This window comes from Ornithodoros turicata, chromosome 1 (assembly GCF_037126465.1).
Source record: "Ornithodoros turicata isolate Travis chromosome 1, ASM3712646v1, whole genome shotgun sequence".
In the NCBI taxonomy this organism is placed as follows: domain Eukaryota; kingdom Metazoa; phylum Arthropoda; class Arachnida; order Ixodida; family Argasidae; genus Ornithodoros; species Ornithodoros turicata.
This window is the reverse complement of record NC_088201.1, coordinates 83,601,807-83,622,326: the sequence shown is the minus strand read 5'-3', so window position 1 is coordinate 83,622,326 and position 20,520 is coordinate 83,601,807. Positions and strand designations below refer to the sequence as shown.

General features: G+C 43.1%; 1 long non-coding RNA gene across 1 annotated transcript in view; it reads right to left on the bottom strand.

The window, feature by feature from the left end:
* Positions 1-270: 270 nt before the first annotated feature.
* LOC135401676 (uncharacterized) overlaps positions 271-20,520 on the bottom strand; it is a 42,427-nt gene continuing 22,177 nt past the window's right edge. The window contains exons 2-4 of the long non-coding RNA XR_010424881.1: positions 969-1,036; positions 705-803; positions 271-353 (exon numbers count right to left, since the gene is read on the bottom strand). This is a non-coding gene — a long non-coding RNA (uncharacterized LOC135401676). The remainder of the gene's footprint in view (positions 354-704; positions 804-968; positions 1,037-20,520) is intronic.

The window sequence follows — 20,520 nt, the reverse complement described above, 5'->3', positions numbered from 1 at the left end:
CTTCTTCTGTGAAGACAGCCCTCATCAAGGAGCGGGCGAACTTGGAAAGGGAACCTTTATATGTTTCCTGAACCCTGGTTAGTGTGGCTTTTGACACCATGATGCCGTTTCCCAAGTCCACATTATGAAAGGCCGATAAGTCCAAATAGAGAGAATGTGAGGAAAGAAACTGACCGCACATCAAATGAATTGTAATGTTCAATGTTAATTACACAGATGAAACAATACAATCAGGAAGGGTAGTAGTCATGTTCTCTCTGCTTACCGTATTGAGTTCACGCGTGCTGCCCTGCCTCTCGAGCTTCTCAGGTCCTTTATGGCGTGCTCCAGTGTTTTCACAGTGTGTTGCAACACTGAAAATAAAGTGCTTAAAATTAAACATATATAGCACCACATCTAACTGAGCAGAAGAAGCCACTAACAGACTGGAAAGCCGTGGGCACAATGTGCTTGGGACTGTGACCATAAATAATTGCATTTCAGAAATGCCTATTCACCCAAATCGAGCCTTGCTTACCCATGGTCTCTGCCGTGTGTACAAGGTACGAATGTCCTAACAAGTGAAGCCTTATTGGTGGTAACTTCTACTAGTTCACTGAACAATCAGTTGTGTCAAGAACAGAGGTCAAGGGTGTCAAGAAGTCAAGCACGTCAACAGCGGAAAAGTTTGTATTCTATACACAGTCACGAGCAAAAAGAAGTACCTATAGCATTTGTTGCAGTTCATCATTCTTGTGTTTTAGCTGTTCAATTTTTCTCTCAAGCCTTTTCACCTGCTCAGGGTGATCACAACATACCTCATGCTGTAAGAACACAAAGACTGCATTCAGATTATATGCACATGATATGCAATACTACATGCAATAGTAATATTCAGACAAAGCAAGGAGTGATGTACAATATTAGTTAGAAAGCTAAAGTTACAAGTTAGTTAGAAGGCAAGAGCTTTACCACTATTTAATGCTCACCAGTGACGGTGTTGCTGTTGCTCGTTCTGCGAATCTATTCCTCCGGCGTTCCAACTAAGCTGGTTCTGCTGTAAAATATCGTAAGCAAAACTGTTACGGCTGTTACTGTCAGTGGCGATGTATCTGCATTCAACGGGAGAATGGTAACCATTACCTGAATTATGTATGTCACTGATTAATGTGGGCACAAGACGCGGCTAACAGTTTTTCACCAGCATACGCGTCTACTGAAATTAGGGCACGTGTATGGCATGTTGTATAGTAGGGGAGACGCAAGGTTTATAAAAAAAAAAATAAGGGAGAAACAAAGTATAGAAAAATGGCAAAATCTGTAATTTCGACCTAAAATTCGACAGCCGTACTCTTTAGGTTTTCCGAATCTGCCTGTACGTCCCTAGCCAATGGTGTTGCCCCAGATAGCAACACCTGTGATGGTGCAGTCAGGACAGGGAAACAAGAGGGACATCTATCTAATATACAGTTCCTACATAAAACGCATGCAGATATTTTCTGCTTACGCTGCACACGCCTCCCCCACAGCCCTCACTACACAGTTATTTCGGACGAGCTCAAAAAACAAAGCGGCCCTGTCCACAAGTTTTATCTACGTGGTAGAGTCGACCGCCTGTCCTACTACGTGAGTTAGATGGCTGCTGCTGATTGCGAGCATCGCGTTCGAAATCAAATCATGAAGATAGGACCGCAACTCGAACTGAGAGCCTTGCAAGCCTGGGTTCGCACAGACGCTTTCCTCGTCCGTGTTTTCATCGCACAGCAAACGGACCCACTAATGTCTAAGGTGCTGTTCACACGTCCGTGCATGAAGGGCGCAATACATTTCAGTGGGATCCTCGTTTAACAAACGAGAGGATCGCCTGTGTGAACGCTGTCTAAGCGTTGCCGTCGTTTTTACACTGAACTGAAAAAATAAAAATAAAAAATACACGACGGACTTCAAACACCGGTTGACACTGTACGTGTAATTACTTGATTCTAGGCAGCGATAATTCGAACCGGGGAAAGCACGGACTACAGAACAGTGGTGACATGCGACAGGTCATCCCAGGTTATCTCAGATGAACATAAAAAAAACGTTTTTTTTGCACCGATGTGAACTTGCATTGCAAGTTTCAAAGCGAGCAGGGCAATAGAAACAGCAAAAATTGGCACCGCGGATACCGAAACTCATGCGGCTGTGACATCACAGACCTCACCGCCGGCAGTGACGCAGCGCACGAGAAGTCACGTGCTTACGGCTGCCAATGGGAATGGACGCAACTCGGAGGTCTGTGACGTTTGGGCTTTGCCCGGAAGTGCGTTCGAAGGCTTGTGTCTCGCTAAGTTCGATACGTAGAAGAATCATTCTTTTTTCCTTTGTGTTCTGACGTGCAATACAATGTCTCCATGATGAATGAACGATGAATGAGAGGCGTTATTGGCCAGTTGTTTCATAATTGAATATACTAAACTTATTCTGATAATGACTTTCTTCGAAGACTGTCTAGTTCCTGCTTCACGTCAATCGATATGCGTCGCTCCGTGTTTCGGAACTGTGCTTGTACTTGAAAGTATAAGAACCCCTCCCCTCCTTCCTCAGCCTAAAAATGAGTGAGCCCATTGAATGCAGAAAATACGGTAAGCTGAGGATCAGTGCGGAACAGTGCGGAACTATGCAGAAAGTGTCGCGAAGTTGAGCTTTCAGTGGGACTTCTACTAAACAATTATCAAACTGAAAACTATTATCAACCATGCTTGCCTGCAGCCGCTAAATACGCATCCGCCGGCCATTCCCCAATTTTCCAAAGGATTTGAACGGTGCTTCCACCAAGCGTCTCTACTATGAACGGATCGTCCAAAATATCTGTCGCTCTTGCTACATGCGTCATTTGACGCGTGGAATTGACGTCCCAGGCCTCCACTGTTGTCCACTTCACTAGGATATGGCTCACGTCTGCGCACAACTTTCCGCCCTTTGAATGGTATGCACGCAGGTAATTGCAGACGGTACGGTAAACTCTTCGGAACAGCTTGAAACGCAAGGGAAATTAAACAGGATTATATTGGCTTGTCTTTCGAGAAGCTGCTTCGTTTTGAGAAAGAAGAAAAGTCAGTGTTGTCGCATTTTGTGGTTTCATGCGGTCGACCTCCTTCCCTGAATCAGGTGGTTGCTGCTGATTGCACAAGCCGCGTGTAAGTTATCTGACAAAATGGCGTAGATGCAGGCTGGCTGGTGGTCGTGTGTTGTGTGTCGTCCCCATGTGTGCCCAGACTCAGGCTCTTGCATTGTGGTGTAAGTTATCGTACCATGAAGATAAGAAAGCAGCTTGAACCGAGAGCGGTGCGTGTAAGCGCACTGGGGTAAAGAAAAGTTCAAAAAGAAACAAAAAGAACATGCAAAAGTATAAGCACAGATATTCACCACGACCTACTCTATAGCTGGACAAATGGCAATCGCCTATGGGAGAGTCGGGTCATGGGTTAGTTACTATAGTGGCCGCTGCAATCACCACATAGCATTATTGGGGAGAGGAAACGAGTTGTGCACTATTATCATCTTTGCCACCGTCGTTCACCTGATACACAGGGCTACGCTAAGCACGCGCCGCTCTCTTCCGTACCTCGTCGTCGTTGTCAACACAGCGGTGGTGGTGGTGGTGGTGGTGAAAGGGCTCGCCGTTGTCGGCCTCACAGAGGTGGGCAACACAGTCCACCATACATTGCCGCGGTTTCGGCAAATCAGGTGGCAACAAATAATGCTAGCTAGCGTCAAATCCTATAAAGAAGCTGGCGATTGCTAGAACTACTACCCCGGTGCTGGGAGCTTTGCGGATGTCAAGGTCTCTAGTATAGTAGTAGGTCGTGATATTCACTATGGTCTAGCCGTATCAGGCAGACACCGCGAAAGAAAATCGTCAGCTGTTAGTAGGCGTTGCGTCTTGCGCTCGCTATAGCTTTTACGGTGTGCTCCCCGCTCTTCTTACTTCAAACTCAGTTCACAATGCACAGCAGGTACCTGGGTTATTGAAGCACTAGTTTCGGAGCATAATTTTGATGGTCAGTCGGCAGTTACTGAGCTTTTGCTCTCAATACAATCCAATGCAATGTTTATTACTAAAACTAATGTTATACAAACAACCTTCTAAGAGACTGCTAGGATGTCCTGTAACGCGGTCACAATAGCAACATTGTGTTCAACATGAAAACTTGTGGGATTGGCACAAAAAAAAGAAAGAAAAAGAGAAAAAGAACAGCAAACATATTAATTTACATAAATTAATTTTTCAAAGTACGTTTTAAGACATAAATACCGGATATATTTCTTGTTGCAAACGATAAAGAATTCCCGCACCAAAATCGCTAATACTCAGTAATCCATAATTCGTCCTAACACGTGGCAAACATAATTGCAGGTTATTAGACCTCGTGAAATATGGCGTTGATAATCGCGTAAGTGCAACAGAGTCAACAACTGTGTACCCATGCACCAACTTGTGCATTAGCAAGGCAGTCCTAAACTTAACTAAATGATAAATCGATTGCACACGTGCCTGGTGTGCAAAAATAACGCGAATGTATTTGATACTCTCTGGGGAAGACCTGACATGCAAGTCCGTATACCTCGATGACATACGCCAAATGGGAAAAGTAGAGTAGAGTGGAGAGTGCGGAGGTAGTAGAGTAGGACAAGTACAGAGTTTTAGTAGAGTCGCACTAATGAGTAGTACACAGATATCAGCGTACGGAGAGGTAGCAATCTCTGAATTTTTTTAAGTGCATATATTCCAAGTGACATCTTCCTTCTCACAGCAATTACGTGGCTAGTCCGAGAAACCTGATAGAATCTACCTTCGGAACAATGGATTTGCAGAAAACTAAATCATTATGTACTGTAGCAAGTTTCTTTTGTCTTGGGCGAAAGATAATGTAAGGTGACTTGCTGAGATTGGGAATACGTTTATTAGACCCTAGCCAACCAGCAAGTTATCGTAATTCATGGCTGGCCTTATCAAACAATTCAGATTCATTATCAGCAGCGATCAAAAAAAAAGTTTAAATCGTCCGCATACACAGGCAAACCTCGATTTATGAACTGCGAATGTTTCTCGAAAACACGTTCACAAAACTAGGGAATTCATAAATCGAGGTATCAAATGACTATAAAAGAATACAGTTGGTTTCACAACGAAGTGTTCACAAAGCGAGGGAATTCACAGATCGAACGTTCATAAAACGAGGGTTGACTGTAATATGTTTTTTCCAGATATAAATTTTGCCAAATCATTAACAAACAAACAAAAAAAAGAAAAGGACCTAGGACTGAGCCTTGTGGTACACCGCAGCGACATCCAAGCCTAGTTGAACAACTTCCATTGACAAAAACGTAATGGGCTCGATCTGTTAAATAACTTTTGATTAATTTCCAGTGGGATCTACTCCATACTTCTCAATTTTCTGCAATAAGATATCATGGTCCACAACATCAAACTCTTTGGACAGTACTATAAACACCCCTAGCGTCAGAAGATTCAGCTCGATGTTATCCCGAATTTCCTCAGAGATATGAACAAGGATAAGGCTGTCGACTGTCCCTTACGGAAACCATACTGAGAGCATGAAAATAACTTACCCACTTCAAAGAAATGTTCGTCTCTTTAATAGTAATTTTTCCGCTATTTTGCTAATAACCGGTAAAATTGCGACTGGGCGGTAGTTCGACTTATCTAGTTTATCTCATTTTTTTTTAAATGCAGGGATGACATTAGCAATTTTAAGTTCCTTTGGAAAAACCCCTTCTTCAAACATAGCATTGATAATACAACTAAGTGTCAAGTATGAAGAGAGGGTATCGACAGTGGCTGTTCGAGGAGGATGTTCGGAAACCACGCTCGACAAGGTTCAGGCATGAGAAGAATGCGGAGCTGCTCTCACGTTCCATACAGTGTGACCATGCAAATCAAAGAAGTGGCGAGGGACCGTGCGGTACACCCAGGGGAGGATAGTAGTGAAGCATCAAACCATGAGTATTCTGCTTCGTCGGCATGCGGAAGTCCGGACACAAACACGGTGAGCATTTAGTGGTGTGTAAGTATGTATCGTAAGTACGATAGTGACGAATGTGGTGCGTTTGTAAACAGTATTTCGACAGTCTGTGTCCGAGGTACTCTCGTATTGCTACATTATCCTTCCGTCAACTAAGCGGTACCTAACAGTTAGTAGCTTAAGGGAATGACATTTTGCTTGGATAGCTTAGTATACCCGCTCCAGACTCATGGATCAAACTATCAGTATCCTGCGTATTCTTTAAGGCTGCCGATTGATGCTCCCGGAGAAGCAGCGGGCCCAACTGGACAGCATGATCAAACTGCAAGCTCCTCCTCTGACATCAGTGACGATGAAAGCTCTTCTACGATACAAGATGCCACAACAACAAAATTGGTATGTACAATGTTAGCCACTAAATGCATTGTTTGTCAGTTGTTCTTGCATACTGAATATTTTAGTGTGTGCCTCATTTGGAGAAACAGCGTTTTGTGAGAGAGATATTAAACATAACAAAATATTGACAGTTTTTGCAGAATCGAGGACATGAACGGCATTGTTTTATTATCTGGTCATGAACATGAGTTGCTGTAAAAAGTAGGCAGTAATTTATTTTCAATATTCACTGACTGAGGGACTGTACACTGGGTCAAAGGTCACTAAGGGAGAAAGATTGCTACTCATATTAGGACACAGTCTTCGCCACAGTTGTACCAAGGAGGCAACAGAAAGCCTTCTTCGTCTCCTGGAAGCTCAATTACCTGTAGAGGCTGCATTGACAACTTCTAAGTAGCTCTTCCTCAAGCAGTTTTTGTCTAGTCATCAGTCTATGGTGTACCATTTCTACTGAACGAGGCTTCCACTGCGACACATGCTGTGTAAGCTTTGAAACGGACACAGTGTTAGATGATTATGATTTCAGCTACTTTCTTTCCTTCGATATCAGTGAGCAAGTGAAGGAGAAGCTTTCGATGCCCGAGCTGGACTTTAAACAGCTCTCACGGTCACTGACTCTCGATGTAGGCTCAATCACAACAAGTAAAGGCTATACGATCTAACAACTTCTGAAAATGACTTGTCACTTCCTTGGAAAACAGACGGCGTACCCCTGTACGAGTCCTCAGCCTATAGCATATGGCCGTTGCTACTCCAAATCAACGAGCTACCCCTAACGGTTCGTGTGAGACACATGATTTTGGGAGGGCTATGGTTTGGAGATAGGAAACCAGTCATGAATACTTTCTTGGAGCCCTTTGTGAATCAAATGAACACGTTATCGAGCACGGGTTTTGAATGGACTGATCGTCAAGGAAACTGCCAAACAGTCCGCATCTTTCTAAGCCCATGTAGCGTAGACAGAGTAGCCATGGTCATGAATATGAACCAGTTTAATGGTTCGCAGGGCTGTGTCTGGTGTGTCCACGAGGGCGAGGTCGTGCCAAAAGGAAATGGTCATGCACTCGTGTACCCTGTACCCTTTGTCGCCAAAACCTGCAGGAGGAACACACGAATCATTTTTGAGTGCACGTCTGAGGCCGAAGAATCTCAGGAACCTAGAAATGGGGTAAAAGGCCGTAGCATTCATTTTCTTCTGGCCTTCTTTTCATTTCCAGTTAGCTTCTTTGTCGACTGCATATATGCTATGTGCGCTGGTTTCGTAAGGCACGCATCGTGCATGTGGTCTGACACCAAAGCAGCCTTTCCATACAGCATTGGGTCAAAGATAAACGAAATTGGCAGCTAGGCAACTTCGATATTTACATCCAATATGGGAAATTTCAAGGCTGCCCCGATCAATGGCATTGCGCAAGTACTGGAAAGCACCCGAATGGCAGAATTGGCTGTTGTTTTACTCTCCCATTGTTTTGCGTGGAATATTACCACAAATCTATTACAAGAACTGGATTACTTTCGTAAGTCTAATGCATTTTGTGTGTGTGTGTCAGACACTGTTGCAATAGACAAACTCAGGGAAGCACGTAAAAAATGTACTCGTTTTTACAAGAATATGAGCAGATGTATGGAAAAGAGCACATGACATTCAACGCGCACCTATTGTTACATCTTTCCGATTCTGTGCTGGTCTGGGGACCCCTGTGGAATGACTCGGCGTACGCTTTCGATAACATGAATGGGCAACTTGAACGCCTTGTCAATGGAACACGCCACGCCCATTGGCCGGTAATTGAGAAATTTCATTTGTTGACGTCTCTTCCCAAGCTTCGGGATAAGTGCGCATATGTTCAGGACCCTTTTCACACACCAGATCAGGAGTCCAAGCAAAAATTAATGCGCTACTTTCTTAAAGGTTACCGTCTAAGGAAACACTCACTCAGCACGAGTGGTGTCATTTTCTATGGTACAGGTAGAAGGAATGATGTGGGCACGTGCTACAAGAAAGTTCGTATTAATGAGTTCACGTACTATGTGCGATCACTTGAGAAGTCACGACGCTTCAATTCGTACATATTTATACATGACACTTTCGGCATATTAAATAAATACTAGCCATGTGCGCTCTCAAACATAGGCAATGCCACTGCGCTAAGAACTTTGTTTTCTTTTTGTTTTTTTTTATTACTAAGCTAGTAGTAGTACGATCATTTCTTGATTACATTTGGGATACAGTCATATACGAGGTTGTGGAATGTGACAACACACTACACATAGAAAGTGACATTGTGGAAAAGTGTTTGGCATTACAACTTTAAGAGAAAACCTTGTTGTGTCGTGCCAAGCACGCATGCGTCTTGGGAAGTTAAACGACATGACATGATGACGTGATGACGTTAATTAAATATAAATGTTCATGCGTCATCTCTATTTATATGATGAGATGGGTACTGTTTAACGATGAATCGTCGTGTCCTCATGTGCTTATCCAAGCAGAAATTCTTGTGGACGCAGAGCCTATGCACCTGCTGGTACTGTTGGCATTTTTTGCTTTTATTTTGTGCATATTCGTTTTCGTTCATTTTATACTATTCGTACACCGAATAGGTCGAGAAATTCTGCAGCGAAAAGTCGCTGTTAGTCCGTGCTTTTTCTTATTGTATACGGCACTGTTATGTGGCTAGTAATGGTACCTATTTTAACTTGGCTCAACAAGGTAAATGTGTATGAATTCAGCGCGACTAACGTGTGTGCTAAATTGATGTGAGAGATATATGCGAAAAATAAAGAACTGCACGGTACTCGGTAGATATGCTATCATTCTTCGTTGTCATATACACAGGGTTTTGTGCACCAATAATTATACCAACCTTTGCACAAGAAGGCATCTGCTAAGCGTCACTGTTGTATCAAAGAAGATGAGGCTGGCTTTGGTAGGTGATCTTCGAGAATACCAACATAGTGGAGCGTAATAACGTAGAGTATAGACAACAGCAACCGTGGTGAATGGGAAATGCGCGGGCTGTAAGGTTTAAAGAAGCTGTCATTTGTCAGATAATTGGCAACATGATTTGAATTAACTAAGCTACTAACATGTGCCCCTGTCTTCTGCACATACAGGGTGTTTCCTTTTATCTGTAACAAATTTTCATAAAAAGGGGAGTTGCCTTAGGACGCTTTTACTTTCACCATTGGATTACTCGACGGGGCTGCTACTAGCAAGCCGTACGTTTCCCAATTAGGTACTCATTAACAGAAATATTTAATCGACTTTTTAATTAATGACTTTAGGGATGCGAAAATACTCCAAAAGCCGGGAGATGACATAACGAAAGAAAGAAAGGAATCCGACTTAACGTAACAAACAAACTTGAAGCAGACGTTTCACCTGTCATACGACGGGCATCATCAGTGCAAGACTGAGCGGGAGATCCCATCCCTTGCATTGTAACAAAAACCGTGGCCCCCTTAGCGAACAATAAGTTAATCAATAAGTTAATCAATAACTGTCATCTCCTTAAGTAGCGACTGGTTGTCGGCTCTCCCGCTCAGTCTTGCACTGATGATGCCCGTCGTATAACAGGCGAAACGTCTGCTTAAAGTTTGTTTGTTACGTTAAGTCGGAGTCCTCTCTTTCTTTCGTTATGACTTTAGGGAGCACATTGCAATTGTAATATTAAAGCCTGAGCTTCACACGATGTGCTCAAACCAGTGACGAAGCACGAAAGTAATCGCAGCGCGCTCCACATCCCTAATTATTTGAGCTCTGCCGTCTGTTGCGCACCTTAAAGGTCAGCTCCGGGGGTACTTTGACTTATTGAAACTGTAACGATATTCTGGAAGCCGATTTCGAACTATGTCTGAAACCCCCTTCATTTCCAGAAAATGGCCCCATATTTTAAATAATCGTAAATTAACCATCTCGAAACACACATGGGGGCCGCCATTTTTATGACGGAATTGGTTTAGGCGGTCTATACCGCTGACGTAAGTGATATCAGTGTTCTTCTAGACCTCCCTCCCTCTCTACGGAGCATACGGGTAAGTAAACAAGCGATGGTGGCAGGGAGTGTCTGCTCGATCGACGTAGTCTCCTTGATTGCAGTGTTTTTCTATTTGTGGAATGGTTTGCAAATGCCAAAACACGTTGTTGATGCCACCAGTGGGCTTAGGATTCGTGCAATTATGCTGTCGCGTTGCCGGACTGCGGCTAACTGGCGAAGAGCACCATGAACATCACGTATTATCAACAGAGCTGTGCTACGCCTACATACGATATTTTTGTTGGAATTGTAGTTACCTTTGATAAAGTAAGTCAATTGCTTGCTTATTGAGAGACTTCACTCTCGTATCGTCACCGCTGCATCACTTGCTGCTTGCGAAGTCACACACTACGCACATATATCTCTCTCGAATGGCTGGCGTTTGACGTATCGTGTGAACGCGTCGTACTTGGCAACAACATGGTAGGTAGGCAGGTACGTAAGAATGAAATTATGCATTGTTGAGAGAGCAAGCACCAGATACAAGAACAAACAAGATACTTACATGAGGGCATACATGGTTTTTGAGAGCTCAAGAGCAGGACAAAACGAAAGAAGGAAAAAATAAAGACGCAATAACCTTGCACAGTGCAAGTACACAGTGAAAGTGTAATTATCAGAGACATCTTTGGATCTCACTTCTCTCATCTCATCTCAAGACCAATGCAATCATGCCACAACACGTTAATCAACCACTAAAAAAAATATAAAATAAAAAGGGGGATGACGAGTTGCTTGCATACTTCACCTGGCCATGTCATTATTACATCTGGATCTGGATATTGGTTTCAGCAGTTGGTTAATTCTAGTATCAATGCACATTTCCACATATTCCACAGATACTGTAGTTTCACACATAACACAATTTTATCACCATACATAGATCATAGAACTGCCTGACATATCATACTAACCATATCCAGGTCATATCCCACTAACCACTGAGAGGGGTTGCAACACCATCATGCCACGTAAACGTAAAAGAAGCCTCTTTTGTACCAATGTGTGCTTTAAAACCAAGATGGGAATAGAACTGTATAAAATGGGCACCGTGAATACCGAAATTTCTGCAGCTCTAATGTCCCAGCGCTAACGGCTACCAATGGGATTGGTTATAGCTCTAAGGTCCGTGGCATCTGTTCGAGGGTTTCTATGTCGCGAAGTATGACACGAAACAAAAATAATTCTTTTTTATCAGTATTATGGTGTGGAAAACATGCACCTATGATGTAACAAACCATCTGTATGAAAGCATCCCAACCCCTTTAATCTCTCCCTGACACTTCATATAGTTCAAGTGTGTAAAGAACCTGGAGTATCGATTACCGTGTGCATAGGAAACTCGTGTTGCTTTCCCCATCCCTGCACTTCTACAGAAGCCACCGGTTAATCGCAAATGAGGTGCCGAAAACCACAAATCCTAGGTATGAGACTGCTTGTACGCGTTCACACAAGCCCTTCTGCTGTCCACTTGCAGATAATGCTTTGCAGAGTTGTCGGTGTTTTAGTAACTCATTCACTGTATCTCTTGTGGTGAGCTTCTGTAGCCTTTTGCTTCTGGTCAGGGCCTCATGAACATCCACCGCACATAGAGATTCAGCACAGGTCCAGTAAGCTCCTGGACTTAGCCTAACATGAATATTAGCATTCTTAGAACGCCTAAAACACACAGAACCAGCCTGCACAGTAAAGGAACAATGCAATTTCATATTTCAGTAGTTTTCCCGCATGCATTCCTCTTGTGTAGAAACAACATAGGGCACACAGAAAAAGATAGACGTGGTGTTTTGAGATACATGACCGAGAAACAGCATTGAGGCACGGAAACTTGTAGTGCACACAATGACAGGATGTCCTTCGGAAGAGGAGGCACATCCATTATGCCCTCCAGCTGTTCGAATGTTTCAGTCCCTGTAAGTGAGGAATGCAGGACAATTGCTTAGTAATCCTTGCTAGCTTGAAATATTGTAAATCACCTCCATGGAGCCAAAACTGCTCTCCAATGTCTCGATATGCACGTCTTGCATGACCTTGAGTCTCATGAATATATGAAGCAACGCCATGATCCAAATATCCATGATAATATCGCGAGCCACTTTACCAGGACCTACTTCCCATTATCATTGCTTGTCCATGCGCACCAGTAGAGGTGGTTTGCAATGCTGTGGCACCGTTTTTGTAGCACTGGATGTTGCCTCACCAGTGCTCCTGCATGTATCTTTTTCCTGAGGCCTGAGCAAGGAGAAGCAGAGTAATATAATTATACCGGTTAAGGCTAACATTGCTAAAAAATGTGCAAAGAGCATCTGGGTGATTCCATCTCAACTCAGGCAGGGTGGTTCGGACACCACCACCGATTTCCCTTGAAAAAATATGTTGTACCGCAACACGCATACACACAGGAGCAACAAAAATTTTGGCTCTATGTTTTGTGGTCCGCCAGAAAAAAAATCCCAAAGAAATTGACTCGGCGACGGAGCTTTCTGACGGAACGACTTTGACATTTTATTCCTCGCCATCTGACGATCCCAAAGTATAGATTTTTTTTGCACAATATGTCACGTAGAACGAATTCCAGCGTGCGCAAACAGCACCGGTGAATTCAATTTTGCTCTTTAATTAAAAATCGCCAAATTTGCAACAAAATTCACATTTTGTTCATATTTGTCTTTACGCCTCTACTCCTGCTATATAAGCAATCGAGATATATCAGGTACCGCTGTGTAGGTCGAAGCATGCTCTTTAAATTGATGTCAAATTTACATGTCTGTACCTTGCCCACTTTCGTCAAGGCGGTGTGGAGTATAGCTATGTTTTCAAAAATGGGGTTTTTTGGACTCTCGTTTCTCAAAAACCCCACCTCCGATTTCCTTCATGTTTTGTAGTTATATAGCCCAGGCTATGACCTACATGTGTTAGCAAAACGGAAGGTTCCCTCTCAGCACAACTTGGGATAGCCCGCCACAAACGTGGAGTGCGCCGCGACCAGGAAAACCACGCCAGATAGTTAACAGGATTATTGGCGTCTGCTATACTGCCGACGTCTCCGGCTTTGAATGACAGAGCTCAGGATGCAGACCTACCGCAAATCCCATCCTAGCAGTATATTTTGAGTCTTTCTGACTCGTTTTTCCCACAGTGGGATCTCAATGCCGTTCACGTGAAGTTCAGCGACGTTCTGAGTCGATGGCTTGTGTTTTCGATATGAACTCCAAGTACAGTATGGATCGCGTGTGACTATGCTGACTCTGCGGTGCTATGGCATCCATTTTAAGCCAAAATATCAAAAGAACGACGCTTTTGTTATTAGAAACAAGTTCCCTAGAAACATACCGGGTCAGAAAGAAGGAAGAATGGGAGACAGCACGAACCGCTGTTGAAATCCAGTCTTTCGACATGTGGACGAAAAACCTCGAAGGAGATGGACGTGTCACAGTCAAGATGTCCAGAGTTTCCAAGGAACAACAAGAGAACCTTCTGAAAAGAAACATTAACGGCGTCGTCCAGCCAGGTTATACCTAGGGTTCCGCGTTTTCGATGTTTATTTTTGGGCGGATTCGGCGTATGTTTTTCGATGTGTATTGATTTTCGCGAAATCGAAGTTCTTCGATGTTTTTCCTTGCCTGTACATGGGTTAACCGACAGTTATCGGCGAATAGCAATTACGATGTAATTTCAGTGCTGTGCGCGTCTAACGCAGCCTTCACAACAACCGATGCGAATTACCAGTTTCGTGACATCACAAAAGAAACTTTATTGAAACGAGAATATGTTAAGAACATGTCCAAATGTAAGTGCCTCTAAGAAACAGCTCCTGCCTTTCACTAATTAGTCGAGTTCTATAAGTTCTGCAAGAAATGACCGGAAGGCGTTTGCTCACCTTTTCGTTACGAGGCTTCTTACGAGGCGTCGCGATTGCACGTGCTCTGATATGCGTGCCGCACCTCTTCCGCAGCCCACATTAACTGTCACGCGACAATACTTGCATACGACAACATCTTCCTTGCCTGGAAGTTCAAAATCTTGATTTTCGCAAACGTAGTCCGAAGCCCTCTTCCTCTTTCTTCCCATCTCGAGTGCCGCGGAAAGACAGGACCGCGGTACGTGGAAAGTGGAGGTGTATGCGCTGTCGTAACCTCTCCACTAAACAACTAAAGGCCGGTGACAGAGATTCTACTTGACGTCACGTCCCTAAAAGGTTCACGAGCGCGGTGGGGCACATACAATGGCAGAAGAATGAGATTCCGACCAGCGCACCCGATGCGGGACAAAAGGATTGACCCTGGAACACTCAATGTGGTCGCTGGTCATCCAACCATAGCAAGTACCAAGAAAAAACAGTGATAAGGGAAAGCATGCTTTGCAGGTTGGAATCTTAAGCTGGGCATGTGCAGCAATTTATCTGTCAGTGTCATGGTTCCTGGAATGTTCCTCTGTATTCGAGGTTTTTTGATTAAAACCGAATGAGGAAAATTTACCCGGCGTATGTTTTTCGATTAAAACCGAAAACGCGGAACCCTAGTTATACTTCACAAGCTTCGTGATCTGTATTATCGTTTTTCTGATTTTTTTAAATATAAATAAACCATTTCTTGACGACTAGTTGCTTAAAAAGTGTACGGTTCTGTTTGATTGCACGCGATTATTACATTTTGATGGTATCGCGGTTCAAGGCACCATTCTGCCCGGCATTCCAAACTTGTTTCTGATAACAAACGCGTAGTTATTTTGATTTTTTGGCTTAAGAAGGCTACCATGACACCGCACAGTCAGCACACCCTTACAAAAATGTGAAATGATTTTCTAAAGAAACTCTATTGTATTGACTCTATAGACACATTAAATACTCTGTAGAGAGTCTATAGATATTATTATGAGATCCTGACGTGCCCCTACTGAGTTCTTACGGAATATTGGCCACCGTAATTCTATAGAAACTCTAATGAGCTACTAATGAGAGAGTTTCTATCGCTTTTCTTTAGAATTGCTTTAGAGATGTGTCGTGTGCTTTCAGCGCCATAAATGTTGCATGCAAGCGCATAAAACAGGCATATGAGGAACAAGCTTTTTATTTATACTACTTTTGGTTCCATTGAGAGCAACAAGGAGGGGCTCCTCTTCAGTTGAGTATCTGATGCTAAAGGGTATCTTCCACGTGCCTCTCCTGAAAAGACAAAGCGCATGTACATACATAAAAATGGCAATGATTGCAACCTATATTCACAAATATTAGCTCAAGTCTAGACATGACCTTCTAGACATGATAAACATCCACTCTTGGTGGTATAGGAAACAAAAATACAAAAAGCGAGCTGCATACTGCATGCATTTTAAAATGGAAACACAAACATGGATAAAAAACATGCAAAAACAGGATTATTTTCCTACAGCGGTTGATCTAAAACCTATGATGAGAGCATTGATGCAGTGTTTGCATGTGGATTCTACGTCCAAGCAGTCTTGCTATTTTTCGGCAAATCCATGATAGCATAAAGGAGGCAGTCCTTGTTTAAACTAAGCCAATTTTTCAGAAATCCTGCAACTAATGTACTTGGGCTCAGTCGGACACGTACACGAGATAGAAGCACAACATCCACGTATATCAAATAGTCTTGTGTTGTTATTAAATTTGCAAAAATTTGAAATGACTGCTTGATCGAGCTGATTGCAGTTTGACTCCCAACGGCATTGCTACGTGTCTGGACCTCAGCCAGCTGTTACACCAATCAGGCGCAAATTTTAGTCTGAGCACTTGGCTCTCAAAAAGAACTGGTAGTGCATTACCTGCACTTCTTCCACAGTTTTGCCTTGCTTTCGGCATTGTAAAAGGACGTGGCCCTATGAACAAGAATTCCCTCACATTCTGCTGATCTCGGAACAGCCCAAAAAGCCCCAATTTAATTTATCAATGTAGTTAAGTAAAGCTAATTAATGCATTTTAATTAAGTAGCTGTCTGGCATTAAGTATGCTATCTCACACAAAAGATTTGCTTCCACGTCTATACTACCTCACACAAAATATTTGTTAACACCTGCAAAAACTGCATTTGTAGTATTGCATGAATAGCAAATTTAACACCATTTGTAAGCAGCATTATGAAGTGGAGCGCTTCTGATGTATGCAGGGTTTTAAAGGTCGCAATGGTTTGACCGAAGTCACATTCTCAGTACGTGACCTTAGTACACGACTACCATGTGCACACGTAGTCACAAATTAGTGCATGGCACCGAACATCCTGTGTACCAGTTTCATCAGAAATTTCTTCAACAGAGAAACAGCACAGTATATAACATAGCTAAATTACAAAACTGCAATCCCATACCTGAGAACGTTTATAATACCTACATATCGAGAACTGGTTATGACTCAGGATGTTAATGGGTGTAATGTACCTTTGTCATACGGAATGAAATTTCTTGGTCCTGGACTTTATAGGCTGGAGAGCTCCACAATGTGTTCACAATCCCGGCTGCACGTTTGTGGAAAATTCAAAAGCACTACATGTTGCTACAGTTGTATGCTGCATCGACAACACATACCGATTGTGTTCTGCGAGGTGTCCCGCTGGCACTTCAACTCCTGGTTTTCCTTTTTCTGCACACACGCCGCACCTCCAGGCAAGAAAACAACAGATCTGTTACATAGAGAAAACCGTGCAAGGTTGCAGGGTTAAAAGGCAGATCTCTTTGCACCAGTTTGAAAGAATACGATTAAGGACGAAGTTAGACTGTGTGACCATTATGAGTCGACACCTGCTAATTAATAAACCAGACCTCGTTAACACCCTAAAATTTCACTCACCTGGCTAGCTGCTGTGCGCCTGTTCCTGTTCCCACGAATAGTGTCAGAGATTCCTTCGTTGATGTCAACATAGACACACACTCGCACACACCAACGAAAAGTCGCGGCCTACACTGCAACTTGTGTCCTCTTCTTTTCAAGCAATTACTGCTTGCCAGCGTGTTGCGGCTCGCCCCAGTTCCTCCAACGTCATCTTCAACGTTGTAACACTGGGAAGAGAGGTTATTATTATTAGAGCGACCATACCGGCGTCGACAAGACACGAAATTCATTCACACATACATAAGCTCACCGAAATTTGGTCCGCAATCGCAGGTTCTTCTTCTCTCCAGCGCGCAACGAAGACACGGCAGCGCTGGTTTTCGATGCCATCTTGATTTTTTCGATTCTGTGAGAAGACTTGTTCCTTCTCTGGGTTCCGCTATAGTCCTTACCGGGAAAATATCCCACTGCTGCTTCGCAATCCATCTCATAGAACACATTCTGAGAAACGGCACGCGTGCGAAGAACGGTTTTCACACGTGCAAACTGTGAGCCAACACCAAACCAAAGATGGCGCCGGAGAGGACTGATTCAACCACGCATATGCAGCCGTCCGATTGGGACGACTTTCGTATCCCCATGCGTATCCCTCCAAAATAATTAAAATATAGTTAAAAATATTTATATTTCCAGTTCCGCTAAAGAGTCTTGAAGCACTTTTTAGTTTATAATTAACCGTTTGCAAACTATTTTTTATGTTATTATCGCAGTTCATTGCAGTGCACCGTCAAGCACAACAAAAGAGCCCCCCCCCCCGTGCCTTTCCCCCTTTCCTTTTCCTAAGCCTTGTCTTTCATTGACCTTGTCATTGTCATTGACCTTGTCTTTCAACATTTGACTGTGTCAGTGACACTTGCTAATCGCAGGCATGATGTGCAACCCATTCTGACAGTATATAAACAACTGCCCAGTAAGTGTTGTCTTATGGACCGCACATTTGGCCACATAAATCCAATTGTTTATTGCTCAAAATTATGATGACAGAGAAAGAAAAAAAAGAGAAAGAAACAGGCGCTCCCAAAAAAAACCTAAGTTGTCAGATTTTATCTGTCTGTGTTTATAGAAATTTCCCTCGGTAGGAACGTTAGTTTTCACATGCGTATATCTATTCATGGAATCGCAAAGAAATAGCGTGATAGACAAGTATGGGAGTCAGACTACTCAGACTATGTATAAGCTACGGAACGCACCACGTTTGCATTTCAATTGGAAATCAATAGATAATCTTTTGATATTCCTCATAAGAAATACAATTAGCAAAATCATAAGAAATTCTTTTGACTATCTATGGAGGAAACTCATTAGGAGTTGATTTTTTATTGAGTTTCTATAGACTCAATAAAAATACATTTGGCTCTCTATAGGTACTCATTTGGCATTTTTGTAAGGGATGCAGTATCGCAATCCATACTGTACTTGGAAAACACAAACCACCGACTCAGAACGTCGCCGAACTTCACGTAAACCGCATTGAGATTCGACTGTGGGAAAAACGAGTCAGAAAGACTCAAAATATATTGCTAGGATGGGATTTGCGGTAGGTCTGCATCCTGAGCTGTGTCATTCGAAGCCCGAGACGTCGGCAGTAGCGGACGCCAATAAATAATCCTGTTAACCAGGGAAGGATAATGGACGTATTTTGGTTACCGTTTCCATTTTCGATACTGCTATATTTTCGTTTCCGTTATCCGTTTCCGATACCTGCCTTTCAATTTCGTTTCTGTTACGTTTCCGTTACTGTTTCCGGTAATGGAACGGTTGTTACAGAGCTGCGGGATGACAGCCTGTCCGGTTCTATCAGCGCCCTGTTTTGCCCAAGTGCTGCTTCGGTGTCACGCGTACACAATACACAAGTTATTTTTACGTCGTTGGGATGCGCACAACTTGCAAGATAAAAAAAACAAAAAGTGGGAACATGTCTTCAGTCACTCGGAATCCAGCAACTCAAGACGGGCGTAACTTTCATCCAATGTCGCATTCATGGGTGAACACTATCAGTAGTAAATAATACTGCCATGACCACGGTGAAAAGAAGAAAAAAAGAAAAGAAAAATACAAAATAATAAGTAACTAAAAATCGTAGTGCCTCTTCCTCGTGCTATGGTGGAGTATGGTGTTGATATGATGAGTTATGAGGAATGGGACGAGGTAAGCGACGGAGTCACCCTCGGACCCAGTATTGCGCGCTCTCGTGTAGTATTTAGAGCATTACAGGGAATGGAGTCATCAAAACGAAAACAAAAAATGAAAAGTCACTCAAATGTCATCGCACAACAGGAATAGCCATTACCCGAATTCAATACCAGACGACAAATTCGTTTCCGTTTCTGTTTCCGGTAATGGAGGACCGTGGTATGCGTTTCCGTTATCGTTACCATCTCCAATTTCGGTAATATACCGTTCCTGTTTCCGTTATCATTACCGTTACCTTTCCCGGCTGTTAACTCTGTGGCGTAGTTCTAATGGTCGCGGCCTACATCATGTGCTCCGCACTCCACGTTTGTTGCGGGCTATCCCGAGTTGTGCTGAGCGTGAACCTTATGTTTTGCGAACACATGTAGGTCATAGCCTGGGCTATATAACTACAAAATATGAAGGAAATCGGAGGTGGGGTTTTTGAGAAACGAGAGTCCAAAAAACCCAACTTTTGAAAACATAGCTGTATTCTACACCGCCTTCACGAAAATGGGCAAGGTACAGACATGTAAATTTGACATCAATTTAAAGAGCACGCTTCGACCTACACAGCCGTACCTCATATATCTCGATGGCATATATAGCAGGAGCACTGCGTAAGGCCAAATATGAGCAAAATGTGAATTTTGTTGCAACTTTGGCGATTTTTAATTAAAGATCAAAATAGAATTGACCGGTGCTGTTTATACACGCTGAAAGTCGCTGTACCTGAAATATTTTGTGAAAAAAAAATCTATAGTTTGGGACCGTCCGATGGCGAGGAATAAAATGTCAAAGTCGTTCCGTCAATAAGCTCCGTCGCCAGGTCAATTTCTTTGGATTTTTTTTTCGGGTGGACCACACCACATAGAGCCAAAATATTTGTTGCACCTGTGTGTATGCGTGTTGCGGTACAACATATATTTTTTCAAGGGAAATCGGTGATGGTGTCCGGACCACCCTGCCTGAGTTGAGATGGAATCACCCATCAACACATTTAAGCTACAAATGTGATCAATAATGTTAACAGGAAAGCTTGCCCCCAAATGTACCCCTT